The sequence below is a fragment of the Sus scrofa genome, chromosome 16 (genome assembly GCF_054392235.1).
Source record: "Sus scrofa isolate SSC_HxYL_T2T_F1_AM1 chromosome 16, Sscrofa_HxYL_maternal_Yorkshire_Landrace_v2.0, whole genome shotgun sequence".
Taxonomy (NCBI): Eukaryota; Metazoa; Chordata; class Mammalia; order Artiodactyla; family Suidae; genus Sus; species Sus scrofa.
The window spans coordinates 57,815,026-57,832,593 of NC_139398.1; the positions used below are offsets into that span (position 1 = coordinate 57,815,026).

General features: G+C 37.2%; 1 protein-coding gene across 2 annotated transcripts in view; it reads left to right on the forward strand.

The window, feature by feature from the left end:
• The window catches only part of LOC146395592 (uncharacterized), a 795,612-nt gene that overhangs the window by 312,507 nt on the left and 465,537 nt on the right, over positions 1 to 17,568 (forward strand). The window lies entirely within an intron of this gene.

Genomic DNA, 17,568 nt, shown 5'->3' on the forward strand with positions numbered 1-17,568 from the left:
ACACATATTTGCTTTACAATGTTGTGTTAATTTCTGCTGTACAAAAATGTGATTTAGTTATAAATATACACATATCCCTTCTTTTTCAGATTCCTTTCCCATTTAGGTTATCATAGAATATTTAGTAGAGCTCCCTGTGCTATTTAGCAAATCCCCATTGATCATTCATTCCATATACAATAGTGTGCATATGCCAGTCCCAAACCCCAGTCCACCCACCTCCACACACATACACACTTATTCCCTTTGGTAACCATAAGTTTTTTTTTCAAAGTTGGTGAGTCTGTTTCAGTTCTGCTTATAAGTTCATTTGTATCCTTTTTTTAGATTCCACATGTTAAGTAATATCATGTGATATGTGTCTTTGACTTAGTTCACTTAGTATGATAATCTCTAAGTCCTTCCATGTTGTTACAAATGACATTATTTAATTCTTTTTAACGGGTGAGTAATATTCCATTGTATATTCGTACCATCTCTTTATCCATTCATTTCAGCGAACATTTAGGTTGCTTCCATGTCTTGACTATTGTAAACAGTGCTGCATTGAACACTGGGGTGCATGTATCTTTTCAAGTTATGGTTTTCTCCAGATAGATGCCCAGAAGTGGGATTGTTGGATCATATTGTAGTTCAATGTTTAGTTTTTTGAGGAACCTCCATATTGTTTTCCATAGTGGTTGTGCCAATTTACATTCCCACCAAGAGTGTAGGAGGGTTCCCTTTTCTTTACATCCTCTCCAGTGTTTATGGTTTGTAGATTTTTTTTAAATGATTGCCATTCTGACTAGTGTGAGGTGATATCTCATTGTGGTTTTGATTTTCATTTCTCTAACGCTTAGCAATGTTGAGCATCTTTTCATATGCCTGCTGCCAACTGTCTTTCTTCTTTGGAGATATATCTATTTACATCTTCTGCCCATTTTTTTATTGGGTTGTTTGTTTTATGATATTGAGCTGCATGAGCTGTTTGTATATTTTGTAGATTAATTTATTGTAGGTTGCTTCATTTACAAAGATTTTCTTCCATTCTGTGTGTTGTCTTTTCATTTTATTTATGGTTTCCTTTGCTGTGCAAAAGCTTTTAAGTTTAATTAGGTCTCATTTGTTTATTTTTGTTTTTCTTTTCATTACTCTAGGAGGCAGATACAAAAAGATATTGCCAAGATTTATCTCGAAGAGTGTTCTGCCTATGTTTTCCTCTAAGAGTTTTATTGTTTTTGGTCTTTCATGTAGGTCTTTAATCCATTTTGAATGTATTTTTGTATATGAGATAAGAAAATGTCCTAATTTGATTCTTTACCATATAGCTGCTCAGTTTTCCCAGGATCACTTAATGAAGAGACTCTTTTCTTCATTGTATATTTGCCTCTTATTGTTGTAGATTAATAGACCATAGGTGTTTGGTATTAGTTCTTGTCTTTCCTTCTTATTCCATTGAATTATATTTCTGTTTTTTTGTGCCATTACCATACTGTTTCAATTACTGTAGCTTTGTAGTATATTTGGAAGTTAAGAGGTTCCATTTTTCTTTCTCAAGACTGCTTTGTCTATTTTGGATCTTTTGTGTTTCCATAGAAAATTTAAGATATTTTTGTTCTAGTTCTCTGAAAAATGCCTTTGGTAATTTGATTGAATCTGTAGATTGCCTTGGGTAGTATAGTCTTTTGACAATGTTGTTCCTTCCAATCCAAGATCATGGTGTATCTTTCCATCTGTGTCATCTTTGATTTCTTTTACCAGGGTCTTATAGTTTTCAGATTATAGATTTTTGCCTCCTTAGGCAGGTTTATTCCTGGGTGTTTTATTCTTTTTGATGGGATGGTAAATAGGATTGGTTCCTTAATTTCTCTTTCTGATCTTTTGTTGGTAGTATATAGAAATGCAAGAGATTTCTGCGTATTAATTTTGTATCCTGTAACTTTACCAAATTCATTGATGAGCTCTAGTAGTTTTCTGGTAGCATTTTTAGGATTTTCTACATATAGCATGTCACCTGCAAGCAGTGACAGTTTTACTTCTTATTTTCTAATTTGGATTCCCGGTATTTCTTTTTCTTCTCCGATTTCTGTGGTTAAGACTTCTAAAACTATGTTGAGTAAAAGTGGTGAGAGTGGACAGCCTTCTGTTGGATGAATTCTTGTGAAAAGAATTCATGTATTAAAATGAGCACATCTTTTTTAAGGCCTTTGCAAATTACCAGAATTATTATTTGTGTGTGTGTGTGTCTTTTTGCCATTTCTAGGGCCACTATTGTTAGGGGTCTAATTGGAGCTGTAGCCACAGGCCTACACCAGAGCCAATACAGGATCCAAGCTGCATCTGTGACCTACACCACAGCTCATGGCAATGCTGGATCCTTAACCCACTGAGCAAGGCCAGGGATCGAACCCACAACCTCATGGTTCCTAGTCAGATTTGTTAACCACTGAGCCATGACAGGAACTCCAATTACCAGAAATTTGTATGAAATTATTCTCTCAGAAACGTGTGAGCACATTTATTCCCTCACTCTTTTTTTTTTTTTTTTTTTTTTTTTTTGTCTTTTCTAAGGCCGCACCTGCAGCATATGGAGGTTCCCAGGCTAGGGGTCCAATAGGAGCTGTAGCTGCCAGCCTACTCCAGAGACACAGCAGTGCAGGATCTGAGACACATCTGCTACTTACACCACAGCTCACGGCAGTGCAAGATCCTTAACCCACTGAGTGAGGCCAAGAATCAAACCCACAAACTTTTGGTTCCTAGTCGAGTTCGTTAACCACTGAGCCACAATGGGAACTCCTCCTCATTCTTCAATATATAATATCTTTTTTAAAAATTTTGTATTGTTATTTCCACCAACACAGTTTTTTTCCCCCACTATACAGCATGGGGACCCAGTTACACATAATTTTTTCTCCCATTGTCCTGCTCCATTGTAAGTATCTAGACATAGTTCTCAGGTCTAAACAGCAGGATCTCATTGTTAATTCATTCCAAAATCAATAGTTTGCATGCATTAACTACAAGCTCCCAATCCCTCCCACTCCCTTCCCCTCCCCCAGGCAACCAAAAGTCTATTCTCCAAGTCCATGATTTTCTTTTCTGTGGAAAGGTTCATTCGTGCTATATATTAGATACCAGATATGAGTGATATCAATGGTATTTGTCTTTCTCTTTCTGACTTACTTCACTCAGGATGAGAGTCTCCAGTTCCATCCATGTTGCTGCAAATGGCATTACTTCATTCATTCTTATAGCTGAGTAGTATTCCATTGTGTATATATACCACATCTTCCTAATCCAAGCGTCTGTCGATGGACATTTGGATTGTTTCCATTTCTTGGCTATTGTGAATAGAGCTTCAATGAACATGTGGGTGCATGTGTCTTTTTTAAGGAAAGTTTTGTGTGGATATATGCCCAAGAGTGGGATTGCTGGGTCATGTGGTTGTTCTATGTATAGATTTCTAAGGTACCTCCATACTGTTCTCCATAGTGGTTGTACCACCTTACATTCCCACCAGTAGTGCAGGAGGGTTCCCTTTTCTCCACACCCCCTCCAGCACTTGCTATTTGTGGACTTCTTAATGATGGCCATTCTGCCTGATGTGAGGTGGTATCTCATGGTAGCTTTGGTTTGCATTTCTTTACTAATCAGCGATGTTGAGCATTGTTTCATGTGTTTGTTGGCCATCTGTATATCTTCCTTGGAGAAATGTCTACTGAGGTCTTTTGCCCATTTTTCAATTGGATTGTTGGCTTTTTTGCTGTTGAGTTGTTTAAGTTTCTTGTATATTCTAGAGATTAAGCCCTTGTCAGTTGCATCATTTGAAAATATCTTCTCCCATTCTGTAAGTTGTCTTTTTGTTTTCTTTTTGGTTTCCTTTGCTGTGCCAAAGCTTATCCATTTGATTAGGTCTCATTGGTTTATTTTTTTCTTTCATTTCTGTTGCTTTGGGAGACGACCTGAGAAAACATTCTTAAGAGGTTGATGTCAGAGAATGTTTTGCCTGTGTTCTCTTCCAGGAGTTTGATGGTGTCTTGTCTTACCCAGAATTGCCAAAGCAATCCTGAGAATCAAAAACCAAGCAGGATGCATAACTCTCCCAGACCTCAAGAAATATTACAAAGCCACAGTCATCAAGACAGTGTGGCACTGGTACTAAAACAGATATAGAGACCAATGGCACAGAATAGAGAACCCAGAAATAATCCCTGACACCTATGGTCAATTCATCTTTGACAAAGGAGGCAAGAACATAAAATGTAAAAAAGAGAGTCTATTCAGCAAGAATTGCTGGAAACCTGGACAACTGCATGCAAATCAATGAAACTAGAACACACCCTCATACCATGCACAAAAATAAACTCAGAATGGCTTAAATAGACTATTATCTTTTAAAAATATTTACAACTTCGATAAACTAAAATCTTGCCTTGTTATGTTTTATAATTCATTTTAGAGTAAACATAGTTTTATATCTTCTGAGTTGTCTGGGCAGAGTTGACGTTAGTTTTCTATTATTATGTTCACATTTATATTTATTTGTAGGAAAATCATTATATATTAAAGATATGGTTCATTTTTAAAACCAGTATATCTTTTGCCTTTTTAATTGTTCAGAGTATTTTTTATATAGGCTTTTAAGTTTTTTAAACTTTTAAAGTTTTTATGAAATTGAATCAAATTTTTTTTTAATTTATAATCTCTGAAAAGGGCCAGAACATATTCATTATTTTTTCACTGTGAATTATACCCATTTACTTTTTTTTATTATTGATAGTCTTACTGAAACCATTCTCTCTTCCTTTTGTTCATGAATTTGTGAATCATCTGGGTCAAGATGTACACAAACCTCTCCCAGAATCATCTTTAATACTTTCATTTAGGCACTGATTTCTTTATCACCATAAACTATTTTTGTTGATTAAATATTATATTGAAGTTCCCATCATGGCACAGCAGAAATGAATCTGGCCAGGCACCATGAGGATGAGGGTTCGATCCCTGGCCTCGCTCACTGGGTTAAGGATCTGGCGTAGCTGTGAGCTGTGGTGTAGGTAGCAGACACGGCTTGGATCCTGAATTGCTGTGTCTCTGATGTAGACCAGCAGCTACAGCTCCAATTGGACTCCTAGCCTGGGAACCTCCATATGCCATGGGTACGGCCCTGAAAAAAAGACAATAAATAAATAAATAAATAAATAAATAAATAAATAAAAATTTTATTGAAGTATAATCGACATGTTACAATAGTTTCAGGTGTACAGCATGATTCAATATGTATATATTGCATAGTGATCACTACAATAATTCTAGTTAACAACTGTCACTGTACATAGCTACAAAAATTTCTTGTGATGAAAACTTTTAAGATATACTGTCTTAACTTTCAACCACGTAATATAGTATTATTAACTATAATCACCCTGCTATACATTAGATCTTCATGACATTTATTTTATAACTGGAAGTTTACTGATTGATTTTTGAATATTAACTAACTGCATTCCTGGAATCAATTTTTCTTGGTATTTATGTATTATCCTTTTTATATATAGTTAGATTCAATTAGCTAAAATTTTAAGAACTTTTCCATTTAGACACATTAGGAATATTGGTCTCTAGTTTCTTTGTAACAACTGTCTTGTTTTTATAACAAGGTAATTCTGGCTTCATAGAATGAGTTTGGAATTATTTCCTTCTTTCCAATTTTCTGGAAGAGTTGGTGAAGAATTGATATTATTTATTCCTTAAATGTTTGGTAGAATTAACTAGTGAAGTCATGTGAGGCAGGAGTTTTCTTTATGGGAAGATTCCTAACTAAAATTCTTTAGTTGATCTTTAGCTATTGATGTTCTTGATTTGTTTTTTAATGTGCCTTGATATTTAGTGTTTTTCAGGGAATTTGACCATTATCATATGATTGTCAAATTTATTGGTATAAACTTTTTTTTGTATTTGTCTCTTCTTCTTATTTTAATATCTGTAGACTCTGTAGTTATATCATCTTTTTCATTCCTGATAACTGGCAGTTTGGGTTCATTGATATTCTCTATTGTATTTCTCTATTTTATTGACTTCTGCTTTGATCATTTAATTCCCTTTCCTCTGCTTACTTCGTGTTTAATATACTCTCTTCTTTTTCAGTTAAAAATATTTTCTGACTTTTAAGTTCTTGATCTATGGGTTACTTAAAAATGCGTTATTTAGTTGGTACATGTTTGGATTTTTTTTGGATGTTTTCTGTTATTGATCTCTAATTCAGTTCTTTTGTGGTCAGAGTACCTATTATGAACACCTTGCATCCTTTCAAATTTATTTAGAGTTGTTTTGTGGCACAAAATTATGTGCATATTGTTAAATATGTTTTGTATACTTAAACTATATTTACTCATGTTGAATGGAGCATAAGTTTTTATTAGGTTGATAGTGTTAAGCTTTTTATACTCTTATTGATTTTTGCCTCCTCATTCTACCAAGTAGGAAGGAAAGTATTGAAGTGAGAGTATCAAGTGAGAAGGAAAGTATTGAAATATCTAACTTCGTTTGTGGATTTATCTGTTTATCTTGGCAGTCTATGAGATCTTGCTTTGTATATTTTGAAAGGAAAAGAAAGGAAAAGTACCAGAAAGGATGTATATGTGAGTGAACATAAAAATCATTTAGAAAATACAAACAACAAAATAACAATGCTTTGTGAGGCTTATAATATGTACAAGTAAAATATATGATGATAATACCAAAAGGCAGAGGGAGTTGTAAAAACAACATTTGTGATATCATAAAATATTCAAAGTAAACTAATTTGTGTATTTTAACCTTCAGTGTAACCATTAAAAATAATACAAAAGCTATAGCCAAAAAGCCAATCAAAGAAATACAAGGAATAATAAAAATATTTGCTTAATTTGAAAAAAGTAAGGAAAAGACCAGATTAGAATAGATAGTTTGAAAATAGCAAAATTGTAACGCTAATCCCAACTTTATCAATAATTACACTGCTATAAGTGGTCAAAACATTCTAATTAAAATAGATGATTAGAATGGATTAAAGCACCCTTGTGTTCACACATGCATGACCCAAATAGATACTATTAAGAAGAGATACAGGGAGTTCCTGTTGCGGCTCAGCCATAATGAACCTGGCTAATATCCATGAGGATGCAGGTTCAATCCCTGGCCTTGCTTGGTGGGTTAAGGATCTGGCATTGCCGTGAGCCATGAAGTAGGTTGCAGACAGGGCTCAGTCCTGCATTGCTGTGGCTGTGGTGTAAGCCAGAAGCTGCAGCTCCAGATTGACACCTAGCCTGGGAACTTTGTGAGACGGTTTTATATTTGAAATGACTATGAGACTTTAATCACTAGCAGCATCGAGCTTCAAAAATATGTGACAGCTCATCCCCAAACAAATAAGTTGCAATTTAAGGCCTTAGGTGAGCTTTTTAAAAGACAAGAAACATTTTTATGGAAAAAAATTAATTGTTTCAGGTTGTTGTTCCTGGATTGGCCTCAAAATAAAGAAGCATTTTGTAAGGTTTTCAAACTATCCTTACAGTGGAATTAGCTGCAGGAATTTTGCCTTTAGAATGGTTGAAAATAATTAGTGGAATCACAATAAATTAGCAGTTTTTTATGATGACTGAACCATGATTTCAGTTCACTATCCCCCTCCTTCCCCACCAATATTTAAATATTGCCCAAAGGTATTGATGTTGGAAATAGCGAATATGTAGTACACATTCCTGTAATTTCCTACCAGCCATGATCAACATTTATAACTAAGCAGACACTCATTTTCCTATTTCCTTCAAATCCTTCTCTATAGAGCACCTGGGCTGCACCACTATGTAGGCTTCGTATGCAATAGCTTGGCTTTTGTGTGTATGTGTATGTGCCACCATCTCCTTCGGTAGTCTAGTAATGCCTATGAATTCTCTCTCAGAAAAATGCAATTTATTTTATTTTTCAGGAAAAAATTAAATGTGTAAGGTAAAATGCATAGAATTATTGTGACATGCAATTACCAAAATATTTTTTAATTTCTTATACAGTTATATATTTGCCTTTTTATAAACTAAAACCAATATCTACCAGCGAGTTTTTATAAAAATTACCTGATTTGAATACAACAATGAGCATAATAATTCCTCTTTATGTAGAGTTATAACATGATATTAAAATATCTGTAATTTATACTGTTGACAGTTTCACAGATACCACCACATTTTTTTTTCCCATCAAAGTGAATCCCAGGTTAAGAATCCTAGGAGGGTAATATAACTGAGGGGTCATGAAATTTGGAATCTACTGATTTTTAGCAAAAACAAACCAATTAGTAGACAATATAGAAGCACAGAGAATTAAGTGATGGTGTGTGGCACAGGAATTTATGGCATAAGAATTTCCCATAATAAGAAATAGGTAAAAAAATTTTTGAAGCTCAGTATTAAAGTCCGCTATTAATAATGAATAATATCAGTATAAATAGATACATTTTAGGCCTCTATTGCCTTTCATCATTCTTTACTTTTTCTCTCCTACTTTTATGAAAGGAGGCAGGCTCTTCTGTTCCAAAGTTGTGGTTTTCTAAATGGCAGCCAAAATCTCAATATGGAACACACTTTGGGGTTTGTGGGCATGAAGAATATGACAATAAAAATGACATATATCCTAAATTTTGGCTAGGTCGTTCTGTATTAAAAAAAAAATGCATTTCCCTTCCTGGCCCTGGAAGATGGTTTCCACATTTGAATTTCTGTGTAGACCAACAAGGAGTTGGATGCAACAAGATCTGTATCATGAGATCCTTTCTGTCTGCTGAGCATAAACAGTCAAATCTCAGGAGGATAGACCTGTGGCTCTTGGGTTTGTATCTGATTTGTCCCTTTTTAAGAAAAAGCAAGTAAGTGAAAGCCCCAGACTAAAATGCAGAGCCTTTGTCAGACATGCTCTAACTTCTTTAGTAAATAGTTATTAAGGCAACACCTTTGGATTGTGAAATTGGCCTTTACCATACATCATTCAGATATAAAAATTAATCAGTGGGGATGGACAAAGCTATGAAGTTTATTGAGAATATCTGTTTATTAAGAAAGCTGTGCAAGGGAGTTCCCATTGTGGCTCAGTGGGTAACAAACCTGACTAGTATCCACGAGGATGCAGGTTCAATCCCTGGCCTCACTCAGTGGGTTAAGGATCCCGCATTGCTACAAGCTGTGGTGTAGGTCACAGACGTGGCTTGGATCTGGTATTGCTCTGGCTGTGGTGTAGGCCAGCAGCTGCAGCTCTGATTCGACCCCTAGCCTGGGAACTTCTGTATGCCACAGTTGTGTCTCTCAAAAGCCAAAAACAAACAAACAAACAAACAAAAAAACTGTCCAAAGCAAGGATACTCTTCCTTTAAGAAAAAAAAACTTTCAGGAGGAAGAAATTCAGAAGAGGATGTAATTCAGTAACCAAACAAGTCTTGTCAAATTTTAAAAAGTACAATTTAGAAAATGAATGGTTAGAAATTCAGTGGGGCATGTTCATCAGCAAAATGCTATAACATTTGAAACAGTATCTGCTGTTGGAGCCAGGCAGGGGCCTATCATTACTGGTCTAGAAGGGCAAACTTTCTTAGCTATATTAGTTTTCTTAAAGCAAAAATAATTTGTTTTCAACTTTTGTTTTTTCCCCTTATTTAAACTGAAAAGATAGTAAATGAAAGATGAGTGGATTAAAATAATTTTCTTTTATCTAGGAGAAAAGTTATTAGATGGTATATAGTTCTAGCCATAATAAAAAGCACATGTGATAAGGGGGATTTTATATGATTACTGGTATACCTCATAGTCTTCCAAGAGAAAGCTGGCTCTTAAAATGCAAAATATGTATGGTTAATAAACCATTTGGGAAATTCTGCTGGAAGTATTTTTTGAGTTGAGTGGAATGACACTTATGCAGTTGATTCATATACAGGGAAGCCTTGCCAAGTCAACCACAGTTTAGCACACCACAGACATTTTCATGAGCCTGTTCACTCTGCCAGCACGGTCCATCCCCAAGGAGGCCCATGTGTAGACTGCAGCAGCTCTGTCAGCTCACAGCTCTGTCAGGCTTCCCCCAGGCACACAGGATTCCTGAGGCAGTGGGCACAATTCTCTGCAAGGCAGCGCCAGCCAAGGACACTGTGCATAATGACGTGAATAGCTCGCTCTGGCCCACATGCCTGGGGAGGCAGGAGGAGGAATCAGCATCACTAGGACAATGGATTCCCCAGCACAGCAGCAGCTCTTCACACCTAAACCCCTCTCACTCAAGACAATGCAGACACTGTGTTGTGGCACTCACAATCTCCCAGGGGGCATTCTTCTAATTGTCTCGTTTTCTATAGAGCATCTGAAACTATCTCTGTCATAGCAAAAGGAGAAACTGAGTTCTTGCTGGTCCTGGCTCACCTTTGCTTCCAGTGACACCCACCACATAGATCTGGAAGTCCTATGCCAGAAGCTCTTCCCAGCTGGTGGTGTTTGGGTCCCACTATCTGCAGGGCCATGCCAGCTCTGAATCATTCACACTTGGGTCAGACACTCTGGCCTTGAACCTGCCCAGCTGATGGGGTAACCTAGGAGTGGAATTCAGCGTCATGATCTGCAGGTCCTGCATCTGATTTGCCAGTGGAGAGGGCGTGTGAAGCATATATGTCCAAAGTTATCCTTCTGTCTGGTGTTGCTTGGGCCCTGCCTTGTTAAGCACCACTTAGAGCTTTTGCCTTTAAATGAAGCACATGACGTGCTTAAAGATCACTTATCCAAGCAACATGGCCTCTCTTCACTGAGGCAACTGCACCTCTTACATCTTAATAACTCCCCCACTGGTGAAAACCAAGCCTTTCTGCAGGGCCACTGTCCTCAGAACAGAGAGCCTCCCTGCTCTGCGGGCTCTGCTGAGACCATGGAGAGGATGAATCGGATCCAGGCAGCATTGTTTCTGACCCTGGCGTAACATGATAATCCCAGCAGGCCAGCCTAGGGAGGAGGCCGCCTCATACCTTACTCAGGAATCAACTTCTGACCTCCTGGCTCCCCCCACCCCACTGCCCAATCCCCTAAATTATTTTGTTTAAAACGCTAGCTGCTCTGCCATAAATTATTCTTTAGTTAAGGGATTTGGCTCCTGTGTGCCTTACTGTGGTTTGAAAAGAAAAAGGAAAAAAAAATCAGAACGTCTTGGTTTAGCCAAGATCCAACGCCTAACCAAGGAGAAGTGGAAAGAGGCTGCAAAAGGCAGCATTGAGGGGCTTGGAGAAGAGGTTTATGCACGTGCCCTTTTACATTGTATAGCTCATTACTTGTTGTTTATAAATCTTTTTAGGAGTGTTTTTTTCTGTACCTGAATTTCTTTGGGAATTGTTGGGAAGAATATACATTCTGACATTAGTGAGCATTGTCTTCTTTGGGTCTTCAATCCCCTTGTGGGGCTTCTTAGCCCTGGAGCTGTTTTTCAGTCTAGCAGGCCAGGGAGCCAAGCTGCCCAGGCTGAGGTGTAACCTGCACCACCAGTTGCTTTTGGCATGAAAATTAACTACTTTTGTTTGTGATTTAACTGGCATTTCCCTGTGCTATTGCTGGCTCTTTAGCAGGAAAACAAAAATTAACCGAGTGCCCAAACAGTTTAAATTTTTACTTTTGTTCCAATCAAAAACGCTCAGTATTGGGAAAGTCTCTTCCTCCCCATGTTTCTCTCCTTTCAATGGTGTCTGGCCTTGTGGGTCATAGGGAGGAAGTGCGCTGGCCTCCGGCTTGCCCTCTGCTGTGGCTTGTAGCAGCCTGTTCCTTGGCACTATTCCTTGGCCACCTGGGTCCTCTTACCTCACTGGCTTCATATGTGCAGCTGGAAGGTGCATGGCTTCTTTTGGCTTAGAATGTCCTGCAGAGCCTGGGCCACATTCTCCTTGCTGAGTTGGCCTTTATGGCTCTCATGGGCTGAGGAACATCACCCTTCTCCCTGACCTGCCCTCTGCCTTTGCAGAACACCTAAAGCCTTGCCGCATAAGGTCCTAGCAGCCCACTCTCCCAGCTCAGTGTGTACATCACCTGGGGGTTGAGATTAGCTCAGGAGCAAAGCCCAGGGCTTTTCTGTTATCCTAATGCGACACCCTGTCCTGTTGCGGTCCAACTCAGGTGGGTTTCTGGCAGCCTGAGAGGAGTTGCTTGAACTTCTGCATTACCTCATAAACCTCCTACCTTTGAGAACAAAGCTCGGGATGGGCAGTCAGGAAACACACATGTCCCATTGCTACTTTCTCCTGCTTGGGTCTCCCTTTGTTTTCCTCAGGAAGGAGATGAAGGAATAGGTTTTCTTTACCCCCTCTTCTTCTGGCTAAGCCTTAAACAAGGGTCTTAAGGCCGTTAGCTAGGCCCTCCAGGGTAGCTCTTGATACACTAAAGAAGACAAAGAAATTAAGCAACACTTCTCTTTCCAGAAAGCCTGTTTTTTAAAGCTTACAGTCTCCCTAAGAAATAAAAGTTCAGTTTTCTCCTGCTATGGGGTGATTTCTCCTATCTTGACATCCAGGATAAAAAACTGCAATGAAATAGGCATTAAAGGAAAAAGTAAAAACCATCAGTTTAATATTTGCTGTTATATTTTTTTGTGTTTAAACCTTATATAGCCAGGACTGCCACACTGAACACCTCCAAGGGGGCTGAGATTGGTCTTCCCAGGAACATCTGGCATAGAGCCATTGAGATTCCTTGAAGGAGAGAATCGTTATGAAGTGTGAATCAGATTCTTGGTCATGGTCTTTTACTATTGTTTGCTTCTGCTGTGGGGGGAAAATCAGGAAAATAAGGGTTTTATTTAAGTTAAACAGCAAGAAGCTCCAGGTGAAATATATTTTGACTACCCTGTTGTTTTCCCTTCCTCACCAAGAATGTTTCCACATGGCACCAGTAACCACAGATGTTTAGTGTTTCATCTTTCAACTGTGCCTGTGCTTCAAGGATAAAGCTCTGATGCTTCTGTGTTTCTATCCTCTTCTTGGGTAAGCAGATTTTCTGTGCTTTAGGTTTCCTTCAGTAGTTTTCCATGAAAGTTTAAAATGGCATGCTTAACAGTATCCTTTGAAAGAGCGGCTTATGTTCAAGCTCTGTTGATGAAATAAAGGACCTCTTTCCACTTATTGAAATATTACTTTAGCTATGTATTAAACTCCAGTTTATATTAGGATTTATTTCTATTCACTCTTTTTTATTCTACTAACTTACTTGTCTATTTCAAAACCATAGCCTTTTCTTTCTAGAATGTTTCTGAGTCTGATAAGGCAGGTTCTCCCTTCAGTAATTGTGATACAAATATAGGATATTTGCATTCCTCCTACCAGGGTATTTTATGTATGGTTTTCTTTGAACAAAAGTGGATATCATAGACTATTTCTTTACCTTGATTATTTTGAATGTTTACATCAGAATCATCAGATTTGCATGGGCTAGAGCTCTGGATTTTTAATGCCAAAAAAAAAAAAGTCAAGAATGATATATGGGATAAAGGTCTCAAATTATACACATTTCATTTTTAAGTAGGGCTGCCACCACTCTCTGAAACTATGTCAAAAGATATATTTCAAGCCATCTCGTTTAACTTTTCTGAATTTTTATGCCAGAAGTCTCTTAATTGAATATCAGTGAGTAATATGTACATAGGTTTTTCCCTAAGTTCTTTTCCTAGGTCTTTTACCATAAGGTGTTAGAGTAACAAGAGAAGCATAAACTCAACAATATAATGTGGGAAATTGTCTTATAGACACAAGCTTTGATTCCACATCTGTAGATTTGATAGTAGGAAAAAGATTCTCCTCCCCTTCCTCTACCATTTTTATAAAGCTGGTCTCAATTCAAGATAAAAAGAAAATTCTAAAATTTAAGACTGTTTTATTATCAAAGGGAGACAAAAAACCCTGCATTTTTCGGAGTTCCCGTCGTGGCGCAGTGGTTAACGAATCCGACTAGGAACCATGATGTTGCGGGTTCGGTCCCTGCCCTTGCTCAGTGGGTTAAGGATCCTGCGTTGCCGTGAGCTGTGATGTAGGTTGCAGACATGGCTCGGATCCTGCGTTGCTGTGGCTCTTGCTTAGGCCAGTGGCTACAGCTCTGATTCGACCCCTAGCCTGGGAACCTCCATATGTCGCCGGAGCGGCCCAAAGAAATAGCAAAAAGACAAAAAAAAAAAAAAAAAAAAAAACCCGCATTTTCATCAAAATTGTAGCTTATGTTTTCTTTTTAAATTAAGCTTAAAAAGCCAACTCTAAATTTTAGCACAGATGTTTACAAAGGGCAGGGACAGTGTTTATTTGGGGGGGGGTCAATCTTAAGTGTTCTGTTAATCTGACCTTGTTAATATTTTAATGAAAATATAATATAAATTGAAGGAGGAAATGTATTTCTGAAAACCTTATAAAAAAGCAAAAGTAACTTGAATTTAGTTCAAAAAAATTTTTAAGATGAGTAGGACATAGTGAGAAAAAGTACTACATGATAGAAACACATGTATTATATGTTTTCTCCAAATATTTCCCATTTTTCTCTCCTATCTTTCAATTTGAGAGCTAGCCAAGGCTCATTGTTTCCTAGATACTTTTTAGATTGAAAATTCCAAAGGACCAAGATTTAAGGGAAACAGGTGGTATGAATTTAAAGAGAATGATGCTTTTCTTGGAAAATAGAGAAGATTCTTGGTCTGAGGAGGAAAGAGATTCTGTGTCTTAGACAGAGGAGCCCCAGACTCTGAGTTCTGGACAGCTGCATGAAAGCACTGAGAATGGAAAGACTTAGGAGACACTAGAGGGGAGCTTGAAATCCATTATAGGCACATGCCAGTAAGACCATGGACTGCCACTTCTGCACACAAGTACCAGCATGGTCCCTGTGTGCTTCCTGGAGTAGGGATTCTTTGGAAGTAGTGGAGAAGACCCAGTCCTAAAAACGCCAGGCAGATAGCAAAGAGGACTGTCTAAAGTACTATAGGGAGCGACCAGCATTCCCAGCAAGATAATGAGTAGTTCAGTGCATACTTGGTAGACAAAAGGATGTAAGAATAAGAAGAAGGCTGCATATTCCACTTCGTCAGCCCCCAAGAACTTAGTGCTGGATGAGATGGGGACCTGGGCACAGTGTGCTGATGGAAATTAGCTTCTAGATGGGTGTTCACAATAGAAATTCAGTGGAGGTATGGACATTAAAGTTACAATTCCTCACTTACCTTGCATGTGGATGAGATTTATATTGACTATATTTGAAAAAAGTAGTGGGGGTGAGGGTTGGGGAGGGTGGGATGAGTATCACAGTATCAGGAAACTTCTACCATTTTATTACCTGAAGCTGAAGCCCAAGGGTTCTCTCTTTCTCTAGAAAGAAGATAATTATCTTTTATGACTGTTTTAAAGCGTCATAGTATCAGAAGAATGGCAAGAGTTAAAAAGAACTCCTAAAGGCGTCCCGTGTCCACGCTCTGCTATGAGATACCAGACTTCAGGAAGCCTGTCAGGATTATTTGTTCTTTCACATTTTTTACTCTATTTGCTTGTGTATTAGGGCCATCTTCTGTCTTACTGCTCAGAAACTACTAACAATTTAATACACATCTTTGCTATGATATAGGCTATGTAGTACTTTAAAATTTCTATTTTAGTTTGCTTATTTCTCTCACTTTAAATTTCTTTTAATCCTTTGTTTTATGATCATTATCTTAAAAGTCTATTGTGTAGTTTTTTCCCCTTTTCTTTTTCCTATTTTAGTTTCACTTTACTTGCTGTTACTAACTTCTGTTGTAATCCTTTTCTCATGTATAGTTTTGTGTTTTGAGTATGTTGTCAGTTTTTATCCTTTATCTTAAATTTTGTGTTTGCTACCATATTTTTCTTTCTAAGATGTTTCATCCTGCTAGTTATTTGTACCTTTTCTTGGTCTTAAAATTTAATCCTCTTAGTCCTTTATATTTTCTTTATTATGTTGCTTTATTTTTACTTCCTTTATCCTAAAGGCAGTGTGACTTAGTTTCTAAATTGTTAAACAACAAGCAGGGTACAAACCATGGTACCAGTGGAGCAAACCTACATATTACACAGAAGAGATGGGCATGTGAAAGTTGAAAGGAGGTGAGATTATCTGGCACATGCTTGCTGATACTAATGTAATATTTTCTCACGTTAAAATTATTGTAGCTATGGATTGTGATTTAGGTATTTTCACGTGACTGTTTGTTTGTCTATTCATGAACTCAAGAAATCCTCAAACTGATTTTTAAGGAAAATCTTGGGCTTTTGTTCATGGGTTGACTATTAACTCACTTCCATTCTATAGCAGGGAGCACTCTATGCTCATTGAGTGTCCAGTTCTCAGAAAAGAGTAACAGTGCTAGGATGAGAATGAAAGAATATAGACCTTTGTTATAGCTTCTTTGAAAAGCGATTGGAAGATTGATGCCCAAATTTCAAATATGCACAGAGAAATTCAACATTGAGGAATGAAAAATATATTTTATGAAGGAACTCACAGAAGTGCTCAAGGATTTTGTTATAACGCATAAGTAATAGCCTAAACTGAGAACAATCTCAATGCTTATTCAGGACATTTCATTTAAGTATATACTATATATGTTAAAAAAGAGTAAGTTGATACTTTGCTTCTACAACGTGAGAGTTTGAGCTTCTGAGGGCCCCTGCTCATTACAGTTAGAACAAATTCAGGATGAAAATGTGTATTTTAAAACAGTTTCAGGGGCGTTCCCTTCATGGCTCAGTGCTTAATGAACCCTACTAGGATCTATGAGGATGCAAGTTTGATCCCTGGCCTTGCTCAGTGGGTTAAGGATCTGGGTTGCTGTGAACTGTGATGTAGATTGCAGATGGGACTCAGATCCTACGTTGCTGTGGCTGCAGTGTAGGCTGGCAGCTGTATCTCTGATTCAACCCCTAGACTGGGAACTTCCATATGCTGTGGTTGTAGCCCTAAAAAAGCAAAAAAAAAAAAAAACAACAAAAAAAAAAAACAAAAAAAAAAAAAACCAAGCAAACAAAAAAAAAAAAAACAAAAAAATCAAAAGCAATTTCAAAATGTATGTGGGGAAAAAAAAAATCTGTAGGAGTCAAAAACAAAGAGGTTAATAAAGTCAAAATGCTAAGTATATGAGATGATGACATGGTGGCCTTGAGAGGATTTCACTCCAAGATATAGGAGTAAATAGTTGGAAATAATAATTTAAAACACATTTAGAGATAAGAGTTATACCCGTGGAACCTACTTCTCTAGGGCTTACCTGACAGATTCATTTTTGGTTTTTAAAGAAAGAAGAAAGTGACAGGTTTAGTAATAATTTCTGAGAAAATGGAAATATAAACATTCATAATTGCAAATATTGTTTGTCACTATAAGCATACCTTTTAAAAACTGCTTTTAAAAGTTAAAGATTTTGGGAAAATGGTAGAAATGTTATAATTTTTAATCTTCCTGACTCTCTATACAAATGCTAGCAGGCAACTAAGATGTCATTTTTGAAAAAAGGAACACTATGTATAATACAATTAGGAGATAAGGTATTTTTTCC